At 40.8% G+C, this 22767-nt stretch overlaps 1 protein-coding gene across 1 annotated transcript in view; it reads right to left on the bottom strand.

The window, feature by feature from the left end:
- TPRG1 (tumor protein p63 regulated 1) overlaps nucleotides 1-16751 on the bottom strand; it is a 143298-nt gene extending 126547 nt beyond the window's left edge. Inside the window, exon 1 of the mRNA XM_011961603.1 lies at nucleotides 16594-16751. The gene's annotated coding sequence lies outside the window, so the exon portion shown is untranslated. The remainder of the gene's footprint in view (nucleotides 1-16593) is intronic.
- Between the last annotated feature and the right edge of the window lie 6016 nt (nucleotides 16752-22767).

The raw sequence follows: 22767 nt of genomic DNA, 5'->3' as shown, positions 1-22767 counted from the left end.
TCAGGCTCCAAATGCCATTGCTGTTTGACTGTGACTCTGTAAATCTCCCACTAAAGCATAGTCAGTGGATATACTTATTCGAAAAAGCTATAGAGAGCAGCTAAAACTAACTCTCCACTTGGAAGTGACAGAATAGGAGTTATACATGATATAAATGATGAATTGATGGGTGCTGACGAGTTGATGGGTGCAGCACACCAACATGGCACAAGTATACATACGTAACAAACCTGCACGCTATGCACAATAAAAATAAAAAAAAAAAAAAAAAAGAATCTTCAGTTTAGGAGAGGCCTCATGTGCTAGTTCAACACCCCTCTCCGGGATAGGTATCTTGAAGCACGTTACATTGGATAACTAATGATGTTACCTAACTGTAGATTTATGTCCCACGACATAAATGGGGCAAGCCAGCATATTATCACAAGCTATTCTGGTATACTTGAACATGTGAAAAGAGAGGAATCATTTGAAATAAGTGACCTCTCCAACTAGATTTTTTTTGCTCATCATCTCCTAGTGGCAAATCCAAGGATATCCCTTATTCCATTTTTTAAAAAATAACAATTCTATTTTATTTTTAGTATCAGAAAATTGACAGCTATCTAAATGTAGTTTAGGTAGAATATTATATAACCATTATAATTAACATTGTACAAATACAATAGAAAGATATCTGTGGCATTTTGTAAAAATCAAGCTATAAAAAGGACATAGCATGATCATAGTTTTTACAAAAATAAAATATAGATATATATAAAAGAACATTTACAAGGTTATCCACCAAAATGTTCACATTAGTTTTCTCTGGGTAATGGAATTACAGATTTTCTTAAAATTATATTTTCTAATTTTTTACAATGAAAATGTTATAAAAAGTAACAAATGAGAAAAAAAAGGCATTTGTTCCAGTAAAAATACTCAAAAATCTAAAAGGTGCCTACATTTTCATTGCAGATTTCTCTTTCACCATCAAGGAAAAAAATATTCTATTTTGTAAAGGAAATATATTAAAGTTTGGCTTTCAGAAAATCTTCAAAAGTCAAAGTCAGAACAAGATGAAAATTAATGTCCAAATAGAGACTATTTCCTGTACACAGATAATTGAGTTATTGGTCAATGACTTTTATCTGCCCACTGATATGCAAAGCCTGCATACAGGAAAACAAGTCAAAAGTATTTCTGAGGAATGGAGACAGACAGTGTCTCTTGGGCAAGACTTATCTTACAAGAAGTTATGAAAGTGCTATGCAGGCCAAGAAGTTACAAACCTGTTATGTAAATTATTTGAGGGAAAAGGGAGGGAGGAATGTTTGCTTAGAGATAAGCAGAGTGCACTTCCAATGAACAGATCTTCTGAGAACAAAGCCCTTAGTTGTAGGTGGACTGCACAGGGCTTGGCAGAAGTTCTGCTCTTACAAAAGAAGACCACCACAAGTGATGTGGAGGAGGAAAAGGGAGAGATGGCAGTGACTGTTTTAAACATATGACTGGGAGACAGGAGAGTAAAGAAAGGCTATCCAGACAAGCGATTCCACACCCATCGGACCTAGAGCTTGGACCCCAACACAAGCTAGGCTCAAAAACGCTGGTCGGAAACAAAACAGAATAAAATATTTTCCACCTTTCCTCCTTCATTGTGCCAAATGGGCTAGAAGTCATAGCATAACCCACCTTCCTCAGAGAAGAGGTCAAAAGAAAATGCCTGGCCAAAGGGAATCCATGTCCCAGCACACATCCGTAAAGTCCTCACATCTGTTAACTCTCGAATGAATTTTCTGACGTCAGTGTTTCTTGAAATGCATCTGTTCTCTAATAGAGGTAACATTACTTGTATTGCATTGAACAGGTTTTCTTTTTTTCTTTATCTTTTCTTTTTATTTCGTTGACTTCTGCAGAAGTTCAATTCTTTTTTGTTTTCAGTTTTTGAGCTTTCACTCCATTTGGGAGTTCAGTCAATCAGTTGCTGAACCAGACAACTTATTATAACTTCCTCCATTGGAGCCTGTAATATGTCTTTACTTTTGATTTAAATACAACATTGTAGGTGATGTATCAAGATTACTCACTACAACTCAAAGACACAAATGTTTGGAGAATTAATTAAGTCAACTCTTTCAGAAGGTAATGGATAAGGAGCACTTCAGATAAAAATTGATTCATTTCGTACAATCAATACCTTTATCAGAAAATAGACCATCATATTAGAGAAAGCTTTGGAGTCAGAAAGACTTGAGTGTGAATCTGGGCTCTGCAACTTACCTGCTACCTGACTTTGGGTGACAATTTAAACCCCTCAGCCTCAGTTTTCTCAAATGTCAAGTAGATCCACACATCTTATAGGACAGTATAAATTAGATGAGGCTGGGTGCTCACGGCACACACCTGTAATCCCAGCACTTTGGGAGGCCGAGGCAAGCGGATCACAAGGTCAGCAGTTTGAGACCAGCCTGACCAACATGGTGAAACCCCGTCTCTACTAAAAATACAAAAAAAAAAAAAAAAAAAAAAAAATTAGCTGAGCATGGTGGTGGCGCCCGTAATCCCAGCTACTCAGGATGCTGAGGCAGGAGAATCACTTGAACCCAGGAAGCAGAGGTTGCAGTGAACTGAGATCACGCCACTGCACTACAGCCTGGGCAACAGAGTGAAACTTCATCTCAAAAAAAAAAAAAAACATTAGAGAACTTGGCTGGGGTGGCTCATGCCTATAACCCCAGGACTTTGGGAGGCTGAGATAGGAGGCTCGTTTGAGCCCAGCAGTTTGAGACCAGCCTGGGCAACATGGCAAAACCCCGTCTCTACAAAAAGTACAAAAAATTAGCCAAGTGTGGTGGTGTGAATCTGTGATCCCAGCTACTCGGGAGGGTGAGGTGGGAGGATCACTTGGGCCTGAGAGGCAACGGTTTCAGTGAGCTGAAATGTTTGCCACTGTGCTTGCTCCAGGCTGAGTGACAGTGAGACTCTATCTCAAAAAAAAAAAAAAAAATTAGATGAACAAATGAATCTAAAGGCCTAAAAATTATGGTAGGATTTCAAAACAGTTTAAAGTCTAATAATTGACTGAATCTATGCTAGAGGAATTGGAACAATTGTGAGCAGAATATATGAAATCTCGTGATGGTGGGGAATCCCTGGAGAAGTAGGCATCAGGAAACTCAGGTTCAGGTACAATCCATTTCTTCTCTGGTTGTCTTTTTTATTTTTTCAGATGTACTAGGAGAATATTGAACTACTTGCCCCCCACTTCAATTTTCTCTCTAATTATTCTGGTCTAGGACTCTACTCAGGTCTGGTGTGGAGCCCTCATTCTAATACAAGATGGAGCTCTTACAGGTCATTTATAAAATAGGTCAAATATCAAAAACAATAAGACTAAAAGAACTGGAATATATTGATTTTTACCATCTTTATCCTACTGTAAGTCAAAAGTTGCTAGTTCATGGTTAAACGTTTGCAGAAAACTGCGTCTTTAAGAGTACCAAGGGTAGGAAATCAGAAAGAACAAGTTACTAGTTTTTGTTTTGTTTTGTTTTAATTCCACAAGGAAAAAAACATTGAACGGTAGGGACTTTCTGTCTGGTTTCATTAGCTGTTCCCTCCCAGCGATGAGATCAGCACTTCAGAGAGGACCAGCCTTCCTAGCCTGGGCAAATTTCCAGTTAGACCTGGTCAATCCAAGAAAAATTCCCCTCTCACTCTCACCAACCACAACACTTTGGGTCATCATTGACTTTTCTCCAGTTTATGAAATAACCCAGTCATAACTTTCTGGATGTTTTTACATAGTGAAAATTTCCATTTAGTGTTTATCTCACATAGAACAAGGACTTTATCTTTGGCTATTCACTATGCAACTACAATTCAAAGATAAATTTTTTAAAAATAACTTGCTGCCTAAAGCTTAGAGCCTAGTAGAAGCATTAATGACTTTAGTATCAAATTTAAATTGGAAATATTTAAAATTAAAGGTTCTTATTGTATCACATGAGGTATGCGTATCTATCATGGAGTATAATACAACTCTTGGAAATCGTATTTTTAAAGATAATTAAATGACAAATAAAAATCTATAGAATATTGCTATGTGAAAAAGTAGAGTCCTAAGCTATACATTCCACATGGTTCTTCAAATCCTGAAAAATATACAAATAAGCAAAGAAAAATGTAAGAAAGTAACATATTAAAATGTTAAAGGGGGTTTATCTCTGGAAGGAGAAGGTTTAAAAGATGTAGAATAATTCATCCAATGCACATGTGCATTGGAAACACATGCAGCAAAGTGTTACGAATACTGTCTGGCTCACTGGCTCCTGGATTATTCTTACTCTGTTTTTTATAACTTTCTAAATTTTCTAGTGTTCTTTGCTTTAGACATAGATAATCCTTAGGACTGACAGGAAAAAAAAAAAAATGTCTGAAATATTGTTTCAAATAACCAAGCCAGGCTGGGTGTGGTAGCTTACATCAGTAATCCCAACGCTTTGGGAGGCCGAGGTTGGGGATCACTTGAGCCCAGGAGTTTGAGACCAGGCTAGGCAACATGGCAAAACACCATCTCTACAAAAAATTTCAAAAACTTACCCAGCTGGAGTCGCATACTCCCATGGTCCCAGCTACTTGGGAGGCTGAGACGGGAGGATCGCTTGAGCCTGGGAAGTTAAAGCTGCAGTGAACCGTGACTGTGCTATTGCAGTCCTGCCAGCCAGCTTGGGTAACTGAGTGAGATCAGGTCTCAAAAAAAAAAAAAAATGACCCAAACTGGCACCTTCGAAAGTGACAGATAAGTAAATAATCATAGAAGGAAAACCCATCAAAGATAATGGTGACACAAAGTTCTTGGAAGGGCTACATCCAGGTCAGAGATCACTGTATGTGTAGGACATGAAAATGCACTTGGTTTTGAAAGTACACCAAATAAGGATATTGAGCCAACTCATTCTACCTCCTTAGAAGGCTTTCCCCAACCAGCAAACCCACTGGGACAGACAGACTTCCACAACAAGATGAAACAGTACACTCAGGCCGAGGGAAGTGCCTTTTTCCCCCAAGGGAACTATAAGCTCCACTAGGTAAGATCCCATCCTCTCTGCTGTTGCAAATCTCACCCCCACTGCTAACACTGAGTGTTCTGAACCGAATAGATACTTAATAAATGTGTATGATGTACACCATGCAGGGGATGGCAGAAGGACAAGGGCAGAGGATAAGAAGAACACAGAGGTAATCAGTCTAACGTTGCCAACTGCAGGATACGTGGCCTTGATGATGACAGTATGGGAAGATTTTAGTGAGGACAACAGTGATAACACAGGCAAAGAGCTACTGCTTTGCTAAATGTTGCTTTAGAGAGATTGATCTTAATAATTATTTGGCCTCATTTAATTTTTCTTATTATCTTGTAGACCGTACATAAGAGCAAAAGAAGGAAAAAGAAATCTTCCCTTAAGCCCACTATGCAGGGAAAATGAAAGTAAATAATTTTTGTGTATATACTTGAAGACTTTTTCTATATTTATCTGTTCATAATATCATTTTTCTACTTAAACAAAGGAGTTATGCTGTCAGTGTTGTTTCACAAACTGCCTTTTACACTTGATACATGCAAGGATACCAATATCGACAATGGTGGCAATGCTTACAAAGCACTTACATGTGTCATGCACATAGTTTTATCTGCATTGTCTCATTTCAAACTCATCATAGCCCAATGGTACAGGTACTATAATTATCCTCATTTTACAGATTAAGAGACCAAAGCTCAGAAGATTAAGGAGCTTGCCCAGGGTCACACAGTTAGTAACTAATAGAGCTCAAAGTTCACCAAGAATCACTCCGTTTCCAAGCCTGTTTTCCACTAGTAGTAGTAGTAGTTGCCACTCTACTTAGTTAATAATTTTCTTATACTTGAAAATTGCTAAAAGAATAGATCTTACATGTTCTCACCACACACAAAAAAATTATAACTAAGTGAGGTGAGGGGTATGTTAATTAGCTTGATTGCGGTAATCATTTTGTAACGTATACATATGTCAAAACATCACATTGAACACCATAAATATATATAATTATTATTTGTCAATTATACCTCAATAAAATCTGGAAATAAATAAATAAATTCCTATAATGACATAATAGTGGCTGTATAAGGTTCTATCATTTAATTTATATTGTTAATTATTCACATTGCTTCCTTTTTACTTGCTTTTATAATGATGACACACTGAGGGTTCTTGTAGGTAAAACTTTTTATAAGCCTTAAATTTCTTTTTCAGTATAAATTTCCAAAAGTGGGAATGCTGGATCAAAGAGTATGTAGATTTATGAATCTTGGTATGTATGGCCAAATTCCTCCCCCACCCTAATGTTATACCAATTTAAGTTTCAGTAGAATACCTGGAGGTCCATTTTCTCACAGGTTAGCAGAGGACTTTATAATTTAATCCTAAATAACTGTTTAAAACATGTTAGTCAGATATTTGTTTTAATGTGGACTACTTAAGTTGTGAGATTGGAAAGTTGGGGTGTGCATGTATAAGCAGACATTTATATCAGTTTCATCTTCGTCTTACTGCTCAGCAAGAGGTCTTCATTACAGATATTATTGAGGATTAATAGGTAAGAATAATGATACAAAATTTTCAAAATGGACACACTAATCATGCAACTTTTGAATTCCTAACTAAAGAGTAAAATAAACCATACTAGTTGGCTTCCAAAGTTGTTGACATGGCTTGACTGTGTCTCCACCCAAATCTCATCTTGAATTCCCATGTGTTGTGGGAGGAACCCAGTGGGAGGTAATTGAATCATAGGGGCAAGTATTTCTCACGATAGTGATTAAGTCTCAGGAGATCTGATGGTTTTAAAAAGAGGAGTTCCCCTGCACAAGTTCTCTCTCTTTGTCTGCTGCCATCCATGTAAGACATGACTTGCTCCTCCTTGCCTTCTAACATGATTGTGAAGCTTACCTAGCCACATGGAACTCTAAGTCTATTAAAACTCTTTCTTTCGTAAATTGCCCAGTCTCAGGCATGTCTTTATCAGCAGTGTGAAAATGGATGAATACAGTAAATTGGTACCAGTAGAGTGGGGTGCTGTTGAAAAGATACCCAAACATGTGGAAGCAACTTCGGAACTGGGTAACAGGCAGAGATTGGAACAGTTTAGAGGGCTCCAAAGAAGACAGGAAAATGTGGGAAAGTTTGAGACTCCCTAGAGACTTGTTGAACGGTCATGACTAAAATGCTGATAATAATATAAACAATAAGGTCCAAGCTGAGGTGGTCTCAGATGGAGATGAGGAACTTGTGGGGAACTAGAGCAAAGGTGACTGTTGTTATGTTTTAGCAAAGAGACTGGTTGCATTTTGCCCCTGCCCTAGAGATTTGTGGAACTTTGAGAGAGATTTGAACTTGAGAGAGATGATTTAGGGTATCTGGCAGAAGAAATTTCTAAGCAGCAAAGCATTCAAGAGATGACCTGCGTGCTGTTAAAGGCATTCAGTTTTATAAGGGAAGCAGAGCATAAAAGTTTGGGAAATTTGCAGCCTGACTGCAATAGAAAAGAAAATCCCATTTTCTGAGGATTTTTCAAGCTGGCTACAGAAATTTGGATAAGTAACAAGAAGTCACATGTTAATCCCCAAGAAAATGGGAAAAATGTCTCCAGGGCATGTCAGAGGTCTTCACAGCAGCCCCTCCCATCACAGATTGGGAGGCCTAAGAGGAAACTGTGGTTTTGTGGGCCAGGCCCAGGGTCCCCATCCTGTGTGCAGCCTAGGGCCTTTGTGCCCTGTGTCCCAGCCACTCTGGCCATGGCTGAAAGGGGCCAACATAGAGCTCAGGCCATGGCTTCAGAGGGTGCAAGCCTCAAGCCTTGGCAGCTTCTACTTGGAGTTGAGGCTGCCAGTACTCAGAAGTCAAGAACTGGGGTTTGGGAACCTCTGCCTAGATTTCCGAAGATGTATGGAAATGCCTACATGTCCAGGCAGAAGTCTGCTGCAGGGGTGGGGCTCTCATGGAGAAACTCTGCTGGGGCAGTGTGGAAGGGAAATGTGGGGTCAGAGTCCCCACACAGAGTCCCTGCTGGGGCACTGCCTAGTGGAGCTGTGAGAAGAGGGTCACTCCCCCAGACCCCAGAATGGTAGATGCACTGACAGTTTGCACTGTGCACCTGGAAAAGTCATAGATACTCAATGTCAGTCTGTGAAAGCAGCTGGGAGGGAGGCATGAAGTCAAAGGAGATCATTTTGGAACTTTAAGAGTTGACTGCCCTGCTTGATTTTGGACATGCATGGGGCCTGTAGCCCTTTTGCTTTGGCCAATTTCTCCCATTTGGAATGGCTGTATTTACCTAATATCTGTACCCACATTGTAGCTAGGAAGTAACTAACCTGCTTTTGATTTTACAGGCTCATAGGTGGAAGGGACTTGCCTTGTCTCAGATGAGACTTTGGACTGTGGACTTTTGAGTTTATACTGGAATTAGTTAAGACTTTGGGGGACCGTTGGGAAAGCATGATTGGTTTTGAAATGTGAGAACATGAGATTTGGGAGGGACCAGAGGTGGAATGATATGGTTTGGCTCTGTCCCCAGCCAAATCTCATCTTGAATTCCCATGTGTTATGGGACGGACCCAGTGGGAAGTAACTGAATCATGGGGCAAGTCTTTCCCATGCTATTCTCATTATAGCGAGTAAGATCTGGTGGTTTTAAAAAGAGGAATTCCCCTGCAAAAGCTCTGTCTCTTTGCCTGTTGCCATCCATGTAAGATGTGACTTGCTCCTTCTGGCCTTTCATCATGATTGTGAGGCTTTCCCAGCCACGTGGAACTGTAAGTTCACTAAACCTCTTTCTTTCATAAATTGCCCAGTCTCATGTGTGTCTTTACCAGCAGTGTGATAAAGGACTAATACAGTTGTAGATTTGATTTGCATAATTAATTAATTCTGCATATAAGAATGTCTTGAACTTGGGTATTCCCCCTTTTTCCTGGGTGACTTACATTAACCTCCCTAGTGCAACTCTAAATGGCATAAAAGAGTGCTCCATTTAATTGATTAATTCAAACACATTTTGGGGAAAACTTATCTGGGCCAAGTACTGTGCTGGGGAAAAGAAAGAGGCGAAGAGTAGAAAGCAACCTGCAAATACAATTTCTTCCCTTAAGGAGTAATTGTCTGTGAAAGAGTCAGATCTACAAATAGATTACAAGATGTCTAGATAAAGCATTAGGCAATAATCTGTATAGCGTGTAGTAGGGGCACTCTCAGTGCAACTGCAGAAAGTCACACTGAGCTGTCTGGATACCTATGGATCTAGGAGCTCTTCCACAAGGCAAACCACCAGAGACACACCAAGTGTTCAGTACAATCTGTGGCTGAAAGACAAGGTTTATATGTCACTCTAGGAAGTTACCTTTTGGTGATCTCAGCAATGGGTGAGGAGAGCCACCACTGGGGAAGTGACAAATGGTGTGCAAAACTTTCCATTCTGGATCAAAATGATATGTGTATGCCTGCTTATAAAGAGTAGCAATGTCCCAATTGAGAACCAGGTAGAATTGGAGACCCAGAAATGTATGGTTGCAGCTCCATGTAAAAAGAAAGAATCTTAACGGTGCACGACCTTCAAGTCGACGGAAAGCATCAGACAGCATAAGGATATATCATAGATGTTGGTAAGTTGACACAAATGCACTACTAGAGGTGGACATTAATGTGAGAATCAGTCCATGAGTAAAGGTATTCAAAACTGTATTCCCATCCTCCAGCCATGTAGATTGTTCAACCTGAAGTCTTATGTTGACACTACTTGGGAGAATCTTTCCAAATACTGCAAGTTTTTGTTGATGCAGACACTGAGATCTAATTCCTTTTTAGAGCTCCAAACATCCTCCATTTCATGTAAAATCATCATCAGTTTAGAAGACATCGCTCAGAAGTGTGAGTTTCCTGAGATTCAGAAAATGTCCTTAAACCATGGCTAAGTAAAACTGTTATAGAAAGTTCTAAAGCTATAAGTTATCTCCAAAATTATGAGTAGAGTAAGGCAGTGAAGAGAACAATGAGCTCAACTTTTAGAAATCAGGTTGAAATCCCATCTGCTATTAATTTGCTGTTTGATTCTGGGCAGTTGACTTCAACCTCTGGAGCCTGAAAAAAATGAAAACTCTTACCAGAACTACTTTACAGGGTTGTAGAAAGATAAGATAAAATGTTCTGTCTACATACATAAATCAAGTTACAAACTCTACGAAGCATATTTCTTTTTTTTTTTTTTCTTTGAGATGGAGTCTCACTCTTTCGCCCAGGCTGGAGTGCAGTGGCACGATCTCAGATCACTGCAACTTCTGCCTCCCGGGTTCAAGTGATTCTAGTGTCTCAGCCTTGCAAATAGCTGGAACTACAGATCCCTGCCACCCTGCCTGGCTAATTTTTGTATTTTCAGTAGAGACGGGGTTTTGTCATGTTGGCCAGTCTGGTCTGGAACTCCTGGCCTCAAGTGATCTCCCCACCTTGGCCTCCCAAAGTACTGGGATTACAAGGCATTAGCCAGTGTGCCTGGCCCATGAAAGCATATTTCTATTATCTTTCCTCCACCTCAATAGAAAGCCTGTCTCTTTTCCTCACAGCTGGTGCCCATTTTCTCCGTTTTCTTTTACAAATAAGCTCCTTGAAAGGAACATCTATATTCACAATCTCCAATTCCTTTCTTCCCATTGTCTTGAGCCTGTGCCAGCACAGTGCTGCATGCTCAGTTCTCAGGCATCATCCAACTCCACTCTCAGCAGCATCTGATCACTTTCTCCTCCTTGGAAGACTCATTTGCCTTACTCCCAGGACACACCACATTCACCTAGTGTCCACCCAGCATGCTGGCTGCTCCTCCTCCATCTCCTTTCTGGGTTCCAATAGAACCTGAGAGAAGTGGAGGAAAGAGGAAGTAATAAGAATATTCTGTTCTAACGTGTTGATAATAAAGGAGTGCATTGTCTACAGAACATGTAAATGAAACGAATTATTCTCATTGTTACCCTGTGCTAGAGATTGTAAGCGATTTCAGTGATACAATACCCCTCTCTGCTGGCATGGGACCATTCTCACCACCCTCCTTCCCATTTGGCACACCACTGACTGGGTTCACTGCACCTCTCTAAACTCAAACATTCAGCATCCCAGAAGTCAGTCCATAAACCTCTTCTCTTTTCTATCTATACTAACTCCTTTGATTACCTCATTTGATTTCATTGCTGTGAATACCATATATATGTATATACATATATAAGTATATGCATATATAAACAGACATATATGTATATGTGTATATGTATATACATATATATGCATACACATACATACATATATGATTCCCATATTTTATCTTTGGCTCTGATATCCTCACTGAATACCAGATTTATATATTTACTCCCAGCTTAACCTTTCAAACTTAACCTGTCCATAAATAAGCTCCTAATACTCCTTCAAAAACTTGTTCATCTCACCATCTTCTCCATCTCAAATAAAGCCACTCTTTTCTACCTGTTGCTCAGGTGAAACTGTAGTATTATACTTGATTTATCTGTCTTATTATCCCTCATTCTATAAGTCAGTCACTAGAGTCAAAACATTCTCTTTCCTACACAACCAACTACGTCCTCATCCAAGCTTCCACATCACTCATCTGGTTTACAGCAATAACTCCCTAAGAATCTCTCTTCTTCTGCCACCTCTCTCCCCACTTCACCTCATCTGTTCTCAACAGACAGAAGGATGCCTTTGAAACGTAAGTCAGACCATGTCATTCCTCTGCTCCAATCTGCAAATAGCTCCTATTTCAATCAGAGTGAAACTCAAAGTCCTTATTGTGTCTTACAGGGTTCTGCATTATCACTTTTCCCTGTTCTCACTCCACCATCATCTAACTTCTAACTTCATCCCCTAAAATCCAAAGATCTTTCCACTCAGTTCATTCCACGCCTTATTTTTCAAAGATGCCAGGCTGGCAAGCTCTTACTTCAAAGTCTTTGCGCTTCCTGTTCCAGCTGCCTGAAACATTCTTTCCCCAATTAGTGCCTCACTGACTCCTGCATATCCTTAAGTTCTTTACTCAAATAATGACTCATTCCACCCTAAGCACCCTCTCCAAAATCTAGCTCTCCATAACTTTCTATTCTCTTTCTTTGTTCTATTGTTCTCCACATCTCATACATTATATATTTTACTGAATGGTTTTGTTTATTTTCTGTCTCACTATAAATGTAAGCTCCTTGAATAAAGAGATTATTATTTTTGTTCACTGCTGCTATTACCAGAACTACTTATGGGGTTGTAGAAAAGACACAATTTTATTCCAAAACTTAGAACAGATATTCAATAGTTTTGAATGAATGAAACTTGAATAGATGTTTGAATTGAAGTATTGTTCAATAAATAGTTTAAAATGAATGAATCTTGTTCAAATATCTCATTTTACTCTGTGTCACATCACCTACACACCTCTCTTGAGGCACAGAACTCTGAGATGTAAGTACAACTCTAAGCCAATCCCGCACACAATCATACACTTGAAAATGAGAAAAGTTTGGTTATTTATAAAATGCCTTGGTGTTTGGAGTTGTGTACACATTAAATATTGCTCTGGTGACCAGTGTAGCCTTTTGCAAGACAAAAGCTTTCCCTTCACCCACCAGGAATGCTGTGAAACATAGTGGCATATGCATATATTTATGATTTTTCAGTAACGTTTATTATGAAGGAATCCAGGGTCAGGACATCCAAGAACCTTCTATGCCTGTTCCTTATAGAATGACAGCTTCCCAGACCAAAGGACAAGGGTTACATACTAAAAACCTCCTCACATCCCACAAGTTAAGAACTCAACTTGTGCATCATCATTTTTCTAACATTCAGATAATCCAGACGAATAGACTTTCTTGAGACAGAGAAATCTTTTCCGTATTTTTAAATGAATCTTATAGGTTGTTTAATGTATTTCTAAGATATTTTTATCCATCTTTCTAATTCCACTGTATAGCACCACCTTGCCTTACTCACTTTGCATGATACTGTCTATTGTATTCATATAAGTCTCTATCCCGTTCTTATTTTTTCTGTTACTTCTGAAAATCCTAATGTAGAGCTAAGGTGTGCCTACATAGACCTTCTGTCACTGCCAACTTACGAACTCGGATAACAATGAGCTAATAACCATGAACTGATGTCTGGTCAATAGCTGTAATGCCCATCAAAGACACCATGTTGTGCCTGATCTGAAGCCCTGAGCCTGCCACTTAGCACCCAGGTATCTGGTGAAGACCCAGATTTCCAGCTTCATTCCACTTCAGTTCCACTGGCCCTATATTGAGCCATAGTAAATGCTTTCTGCCCTTCAAATATACTTCAGATAGTACTGACTTGGGAGTTTACTTAAACTCTTGTTGAAAACTCTTCTCATGTCTATCAATCCAAAGCCCAGTTCAAGTGCCATTTCATCCTTATAATTATCTCTGATGGCAACCTACCTAGTTGCCATAAATCTCATCTTCATGAGACCTCAACATCTGCTTTCTTCTTCATCTTGAAATATTTATCATATTCTGTCTTGTGTTGTAGTTATTAGTGTATACATTTTCAAAACTAGATGGTAAGCCCCTTTGAGAAAGGGTCTCTACTCTTTACCCCTAAATCCCTAAGCTTAGGGTTGTATACACCATAGGTGACCAAAAGGTGATTATTATATTAGTGAGTGAATAATAGAAAGCATATCATTACGCTAGTTTCCAATATTTCAGCAATTTGGATTCTTTGGAAACAGGGCATTATATTGCTATCCATGTGCTATCACACATAATAATTTCTCTTCTTGTTTTTATGCCATTGATCCATTGAGTAAAGAGGATTACCCTGCAGGTATCAACTGTCCTTCCTATTCTTTTGTAGGCACCTAAATATTATGCTGCAGCAGTGTCATCTTGCTTAATACTTTAACATTCAAGTCACTGAGTTTTGATAGCTAGCTAAAGAAAATATCCTGGGTAGGTATCAGAGTCAACGGTATGTTCTACTGAAGTCATCATATATCCTCTCCCTCTTACATAGTGAGAGGTTAGGGACAAATAATTAACTTCATCTCTTCCCTGGTGCCCTGGTAGCCTGGTCTGTCATTATGTAGAACTAGGTTTCCCTTGAAAGAGAATGATTGAAAGGAATCCTAATACCTAAGAGATTGCAAGAGATGAGAAGTAGAAAATTCAAACACTTGGTAGCCTAAATCAGGTACAATGGGAGCTGTGGAGGATGGGGGAAAATATGTTCTATCTACAGGAAGAAGATGCTGCCCAGCCCCAGCACAGGTGTTACCCATGTGGGGATGTGGGTCCATCATTATCAGATCTCTTGATCTTCCTGAAAACAAGATATCTGGATTTTTTACGGGACATTTCCTAGATATCAAACACTTTGGAACTAGTTTTATCTTGTTTAACATGGCAGCACAAGCAAAGCACATCTGCATGCTGGATTCACCTGTGGCTGCTGCTCTGCAACCTCTGGAGTAAACGAATTCTCGGACTCGACGCTGCCATTGGATGAAACAATGTTGAGTAAAACATCAACTATCACTTCAAGTTTTAAAAGTATTGAACTGAGTGACATGTATTTAGAAAGATCCCAGAAAATATCAAAATCCAGACAGGATGAAGAAAATGAAGAGGCCACCACTTCTTGCCCATCTCCCCATCTGATATCTAAGAAGCAGCTCTAACATTTGGCTGAAACGAATATTCCAGAAGAACCAAGTCAATAAAGACAGAAGCTTCTCTGAGAAATATCCCTACTCGAAAGGGCATGATACCATCTCCAGTAGATGCTAAGCAAAGGCCAAAGTGCCCTAAAACTCTTAATTGGAAGAAATCTTAAAGGACATCTGGTTACAGTCTCCAAAATGACATGGCTAATGCTTCTGCTTGGGATACCCAGCACCATTCGCTACACACTGTGGGCAATGAAAGAGTAAGAGACCCATATGTGACTTATAGCTCCAATGATACTGGCTGTATGACTTGTGCATATCACTTCATCTTTCTGGGCCTCAGTTTCTCTGTTTTGAATAAGGTAACCGATTAAATGATTTGTTCAGGATCCTTACAGCCAGAAAGACACTAAGAATATGTAAAAGTTCTAGCCTGACCAACACGGTAAAACCCCATCTCTACTAAAAATACAAGAATTAGCCAGATGTGGTGGCGCGTGCCTGTAATCCCAGCTACTCAGGAGGCTGAGGCAGGAGAATCACTTGAACTCGGGAGGTGGAGGCTGCAGTGAACCAAGATTCCGCCACTACACTCCAGCCTGGGCGACAGAGCAAGGCTATGTCTCAAAAAAAAAAAAAAATGAATATATAGAAGTCTGCCAAAGATTATGTAGCATTACAACCCACTGCATTTGTGGTGGTCCCAAGGGATGAATATTGGCACTGTCATAATAAACTCAAACAGACACACACACACACACACACACACACACACACATGCACACACAGAGAAAACATTTCCTTCCACAACTAAGAATGATATAACCTTTTGAGCATGAAAAGAAAAATGATAGCTAAAATTAGCATCTCAAAAAGTAAACTACATAATGACTGAAGATGAGATTTCCTTAAAACTGTAGAACAATGAGATATGATGATAGCTGTCACAAGAGAGGAAATTGCACGAGTCAATTTGAGAGGATTTGGGGGTGTTTTCCCCCATCAAGATTTGCTTTTCTACAAACCACAGTGTGACTGAAAAGCTAAAACACTTCCCCAGGGCCTGTATGATCTGTGCCTCACTACGCTGCCTCTGACATTCAGAGAGCGTAATTTAGCCCCAAATTAAAACCTGCTTATACAGAGATCTGGAGGATGTCTCAGGCGCCAGGTAGTCATCACTCTCTCATTTACCTATCACCTTTCAGTTTACAACTCCCCTTTACATACATGCCCTCATTTGTTCTCTAAAAACAGCACTGTCTGATGGGACCTATAGATCATTATAAAATTTCCCTCAAATGAATTCAAAAATAACCCTCTCAAACTGCCTGCAAAGAAATAATCATCTTTTGTTTGCCATTTAACAGTTCAGAAAGGCTTTTCACTTCTTTTGGCTTTTGGGGGTAAGGTATGACCTGCTGGGTTCTATAATAGAGGAAGAGGGAAGAAGGAATCAAATCTAATCTTGGCCTTAGCCTGCTGATCCAATTGGAACAAATCACTTCCATTGACCAAGCCTCAGTTCACTAAGCCACCAAATGGAGAAAATTATACCCATCCTACTGCACTATAGGGCAGTTAAGATCAAAATCAATATATAGATAAGTATGTCAAGTGGCTTTATAGGCTAAAAAATGCTAGTCTACAAACCTCATCAACCCTGGACAGTACGGAAGAATAGGGGAATTTCACATGGTAATGCAAAACTACAAACCTAAACCAAACTGCAAGTCAGTGGGGGAGGTGACCAGAAACTCAGCTTAGGGGACAGGAGCAACTGGTTCATAGAGAAACAACCCATCTCTGCAGAACCAGTGACAAGCCACTTGATCTTACCTGACTAGGCCGGTCCTCGAGGCTCTTCTTTCTCTTCCTGGACAAAGGGGGCTAGACCACAGATTGTGGCTAGGAGAGGTGTGATTGGCTCAGATAAAACCAGGCAAGGCAGCGCCCTGTGCTGTGACCCCACTCAGTCTGAGTCTCCCTTCACCAAGTAGGCTGAGAGTTACATTCTCACCCTCAAATAGTCAAATGAAAGGACTGAGGATGTTTACAGGGTGGAACTCAACCTGTCAGAGGCAGACAATTGGGTTTGTGGGTGGGGCCTTTCTTGTTCGACAATGACACACCTTTACCTCCTGTCCTCTCCCTCGAGAAGTCCTGCATTTTTCTGCCAACTCCCTCTAATACACATCCAGCCAAGGGAGCAGGAGCAGGAGCAGCCTACCCTCCATTCCTCGATGGCTTCTGTATGCCTCCCAGTAGCTGTAATAAAGCTTCAGCCTGAGGCCTACACTCCTATCATTAATATTCTTTATGACGGCTTGATTTACTGGATATTTGTGATTTTCAGCATCACTACCACTCTTGTCAAAAATGTAGAAGACATGGAGAGCAGTATATCTCTGAAAACAAACACATGTACACACAGAATCTCTGGTCAGCATTCCTATTAGGAAATGTACCACATGATATGGTCTCTATGTAAGTGTGTATCCCCCTCCCTAGATGGGGAGCCCCTTGAGGCCAATGCTACATCTTATTCTCTCATACTCCTCACAATACCCAGCAGACAGTAAGTAATAAATAAATACATATTGAATTAATGATGATCTATTAATTTCTATTTAGTGAATCCTGATCTGTCATTTAATGGCTTTGCAGCCTATGGCAAGTCATAATTTATCTTTCTAAGGTTTTTTAATTTTGGTTATCTGTAAGTTGAGAGTATCATTTCTCCTTCAGAAATGCAGATAGAATTTGAAAGGAAGCATATGAGAATAAACCTAGGATAAGATTTGACATAGCAACGGTGCTAAAAAAAATGAAATAGAATCTTAATGAACACATTCTGAAACCTAAGCAAGTGTGTTCTACATACAGAGTTGGTATAAAATAAAGTATGAACTGCACAAGTAGGTGGATTGCTGGAAGAAAGGAGAGCACAGAAAACAAAATGCTGTATGTGTATAATTGAATTTCAATTTTCTATCCTAAATTCTCTACTTCATTCAGCAGACTCTGGCCAAATCAGATTGTATCTGTTTGACGGCTGGAGGAACGGAGGTGCACTGACAAACTAGATTGGTTGAATTCCATTCTTTTAAAAGAAAAATAACTCATATGCACCCTTCAAAAAATGTTGTTCAAAGTTCCAGGAATACTGAGGTCATGAAAAGATTCCACAGGAAATGAAGTGCAAACTGGCAACTTACCACTCAGGAGAGGTCACAGTGACCAAACTCACCCCCAGGGGAGGTCACAATGAATAAACAGTCCTTTTACCTGCTTCCACCATGTGGAGGACATCATGTATACTAACTCAACAGTAGTGAACTGAGCAACTACCTTGGGCTTTCTCAGTTATCCACGTAGACAGGGATATGAACATGAACCAAACACAGTCTCTGACATAAGGAGCTCAGGAAGATAAAATGTGTAAGTGAATTAGCATTGCGCAGTGTAGAAGATGATGAGCACCACAGACAAGATCATAACAAGTACTAGGGTCATCCAGAGGAAGGAGCAACTCCAGGAAGGCTGCACAGCGAAGGAGGCAGCATTAGATCCGGGTTGTTAAGAAGAGCTAGGATTTCAACAAGCACAGATGGTAGAGTTGGTTATAAATGTTATTGGTGAGACGGACTCAGCCACAGTTACCTGATCAAACTGATTTATGTCCCCTCCCTAATGCAGACCCCAGGCTGAAAAGAGAGTTTTACAGAACTGTTATCTAGGTCACATCACTTAGATGCCGCAAAACTACAAGGCAATTAGAAATAATTGCGAGGCAAATACTGTTTCCACTCAGCTCCAAATGCTTTTATGATGGCTCAGGGTGGGGGGCACAAAAGGCAGGAGGAGTGCAGGCATGCTGGATCCCAGCCTGGTCTCTTAAGAGAAAGACTAAGCAATGCACTGCTGTTTGAAGTATGCTATTTTAAAGGGCAAGAAACTCTGTGAAAAGACATCAGTTGTTCACGTGGCATCCATCTGATAATCGTTAGGTTTCCAGTGGCCACTGAACACTCCTCCCAGCTCATGCTGAGCTCCGCCATACTGCGGCCTGCAGTCACTGGGGCAGGAAACAGAATACATCCAGGAGGAGCACAAGCAGTAGGAGTAATGCCACACGGAGAACCTCAGCTCTGGTCCCTGTTCAGCTGCTCACTGGGATCAGAGACAAGTAGCTGAGTTTTCCCCAAGCCTTGGTTGCCTCTTCTGTGCAATGGGAATTACAGTACAGATCCCACCAACCTCCCTGGGCTGTTGAGGTTGATGAGCTCCTGGAGGTGATAAGAGCTTTGTAAAATTCTAAGTATTGGTATGAATGTGAAGCAATACTATTACAGAACATATGGCTATATGTAAGAATTCATTTCATGTGTATATTTCCAGGCATAGCCAAGGCTATGTACAGATCTCCCAGTGGACGACATGCTCAATAGCCAAGGAGCAGGGAAGCACAGAATAATTTTACCAGATTGGCTCTCAGAGATCATTTCTCTCTGTGTCCTGTCTCTTCTGTCTCTTCTATAATAGCCTTTACAGGCTGGGCCTGGTGACTCACGCCTGTAATCCCAGCACTTTGGGAGGTTGAGGCGAGCAGATCATCTGAGGTCAGGAGTTCAAGACCAGCCTGGCTAACATGGTGCAACCTGTCTCTACTGAAAATACAAAAATTAGCCGGGCGCAGTGGTGGGCACCTGTAATCCCAGCTACATGGGAGGCTGAGGCAGGAGAATCACTTGAACCCAGGAGGTGGAGATTGCAGTGAGCCAAGATCGCTCCACTGCACTCCAGCCTGGGCAACAGAGTGAGACTCCATCTCAAATAAAATAGCTTTTACAAATTACTCTTCTTCCTCTTCTCATTCAGCTCTACTGTCTATGAGAAATAATGTATGTTGTTACTTATTTAGGTTAGGAAACACTGGTCCGTTAGAACTCCTCTTCTGCCATTTTTCAGATGGGAATGGATGACCACACAAGCCAGCCTAATCCCTGAACTCAGCAGAGCTGTTCTCTTACACACTGCCTGGGGCAGCAGATGGGCAGGAGGAAGCACGGGTGGCATGGATCCCGGTCAGGTATGAACCAGAATCACCTCATGTCCAGGTCTCTCTCACAGTGGATCATGCAGATAAAAATTGGTACTTAAACATGCATCACTGGGAGTAAATAGGTACTGTTTACAAGAATCCCACACCCCTTGTCCCAGGAGTCTTTTGGGAAAGAGGAGTACAATGACAATGAACAGATACTGGCAGCAGTGTTTGAAGTGAACAGGTACTAAGCAGTATGAATTTCCCCTTCTCTTGAGTTCCAATAGTACACAGCACACGTCACTAGTACTGCCCTCTTATGGTTTTCTTCCCCGATACGCATCTGTCTACCCTCTTTAAAGATAAGGGCCATGTCTTAAACAAGACATTCTTCTTAGGACCTAGTACACTACAATGCCAATGGTAGGTACTCAAAAGATACCTACTTTGATGGATAGGCGGATGAGTAAATGAATGAATGTATAAACTACTCTGTTTTCCTTCACAGCCCTACGAGGCCTTGCAGCTAGAGAGGTGACATTTCAGAGAGGGAGAAACAAAAAGCCCCCTTCTGCTTTTGACAAGGGACTAAATTCAGCCCAAAGCATCTTTTTTTCTCTCTCTCTTTACTCCGGACAATCTGTCCCTTATCAGATGAGCTCAAGGCTGGTTGGAAATATGCATATTTTATTTGAAAATATCTGCTTCCTCCAGTTTTGTTTTGCCACATAGACATTTGTCTGCTTTGCTGTATGTTGTATATCAGATAGGACTCAGACAAACTGCTTTGGCTTCCTAAACTGTTTTGTTTTCTCCATTCATTTATCATTGATCTCACTTCCTTCCCTGCATCTCACTCTTATTTCCAAGTTCCAATTTTATCCGCAATGAAAGAGAACAATTTCATTGTTGCACAGGTTCACTGAGGGCTAAAAAGGGCACTGGCATGGAAGTTAGAAAGCCTAGGATTTAGTTCCCATTCCGCCACTAACAAGCAAGGTGACCTTCAGAGGATCGCCTCTTCTATCTTGGCCTCTATTTCTCCTTTGTAAAATAAAGTCTGCTCTTGACAGCCACAGAATCTAAGTGCAATACTTCGAGACTCTCTGGATACCAATCTGCTAATGTTACACCATTTTTCACATTCGTTACAGATGGGGAAGAATTCTCGTACGTTTTTGGCTTTGGTTTGAGATCCAGTGAGGGTCCTCCACTCCAGATCCTCACCTGACTTGCTGATCCACGCCCGCCGAGAATGGCTTCACGGGCATGCAACCCGTGCAGTTACACAGGTCTGCAGGTAGAAGGGCCTTGTGCTTGGTTTTGTTCTGCTGTTGTCATGTTGAAATTCTTAATAGTTCTTGAACAAGGAGCCTGGATTTTCACTTTGCACATGGCCTCACAAACCAGTCCTGCCTCTACTCTTATACTTGCACTCCCCCAAAGCAAGAGAGAACTAAGAAAGAACCAGGAAAAGGAAAACAAGGGTGTACTTTGCCAGCCATTCATGGCAGGGAGAAGGACGCCCCACAAGGCCGAGCTTCACTTTAAAACTCCCTTCCTTACAAATACAAAGCAAAGAAAAGACAAGGCGGGAGAAGGTGAAACTTGCCACAGTCTCCACCCCATCACCCTTCCCCGTCTTGCTGGATGGGAGGTCTGACTCATGCCTGGGGTGTGGCTCACCATTCCTGCTAAGTACCTGGGCTCCTCCCAGTTCACAGGGCTCAGGAGGAAGTGTGGGTTACCCTGGAGTGGATGGGGAAACCATCCAGTCACCTTTCAATGTCACAGAGCTAGATGGGATCTTAGAGCAGACTCAGGCAACCATCACAGCCCACCTTCATTAGAGAAAAACACCACTTCTGACTGGAGATGGACGGATGCCAGTTCACACCGTGAGCAGCTCCCCCCTCTTCTTGGCATTAATTTTGGATTTTCTCCCCCTTTCTGCATCTTTGGGGTCCACAGGGGAAGAAGTTACTCCTCTGTCACACAAAGAGTAGTCCCACCCCCAGTTCAGTCACCAGCAGACTCGGATGCCCAGTATATGGTCGAATTAAATTGAAAATGACCCTGATATTTTAAAACCTCAGTAAGATGAAACTATTACCATTGAATTATTTTCTTTTCTTCCTACCTAAAATTCTTCTCCTAACAGCTTGAGTCATTTTATATGTCTCATCAGGGAAGAAATTAAAGAAGGAAGAAGAACCTTGACAAAATTTAAACACGTAAATGAAGAGCTAGTGATAAATTACAATGCAAATAAGATAGGCTTTTGAAACGCTGAGACATCAAAGAAAGTATGCGGGACACTAGTTAGGATAAAAGGTATTATGTATTTCTGTGTGGGCACGGAGAGTTACCTCCCTAGTTCACTAACTCCCTGGGTGTGCTCGGCAAGTGTACCTTCAGGCAAGTTTCCCTTGGGATCCTTTGGCTTCCTTGTCAACAAAGTAAAGCAGTTTGGACTTGCTCAAAGTGAGGTCTCTTCTAGGGTTGTCATTCTATGCTACTGAGTATCAAACTGTTATCACCTTCCTGTCAGTGTCCCAGCTTAAGGAGTGATTTTTAAAGTAAGATTGCACGCTAGAACCTAAGTTGGCATGGCAACGTAATGAAAACAACGGAACAGCTCAATTCACAAACTTGAGTTCTGACCATAGGAGTTGAACCAGAGGGGAGGTTCCTATGGCACTCACCCATCAATACAGTCCCTTGAATTCCCATTTGAAGACATTGGGTGCTCTGTTCTCTTGGAATGTGAAGTTTAAAGGGAAACAGTGGATTCTAAGGCCAAGGCCATATTATGGAGGGTCTGGAATGCTTAGCTAAGAAGTTTATGTTTAATTTTCATCTTTATTATGTTGTTGGGGACTCTACTCAGTGATTGTCTTGACATTTGATGATTTCTTTTGAACTGGACTGCTCTCTGGGTTTCCAGAGAGCCCAGATCACCTGGG

This window comes from Colobus angolensis, unplaced genomic scaffold (assembly GCF_000951035.1).
Source record: "Colobus angolensis palliatus isolate OR3802 unplaced genomic scaffold, Cang.pa_1.0 Scaffold56, whole genome shotgun sequence".
NCBI classification, from domain to species: Eukaryota; Metazoa; Chordata; class Mammalia; order Primates; family Cercopithecidae; genus Colobus; species Colobus angolensis.
Note: the sequence above shows the minus strand (reverse complement) of the source record. Positions and strands in the feature narration are given on the sequence as shown.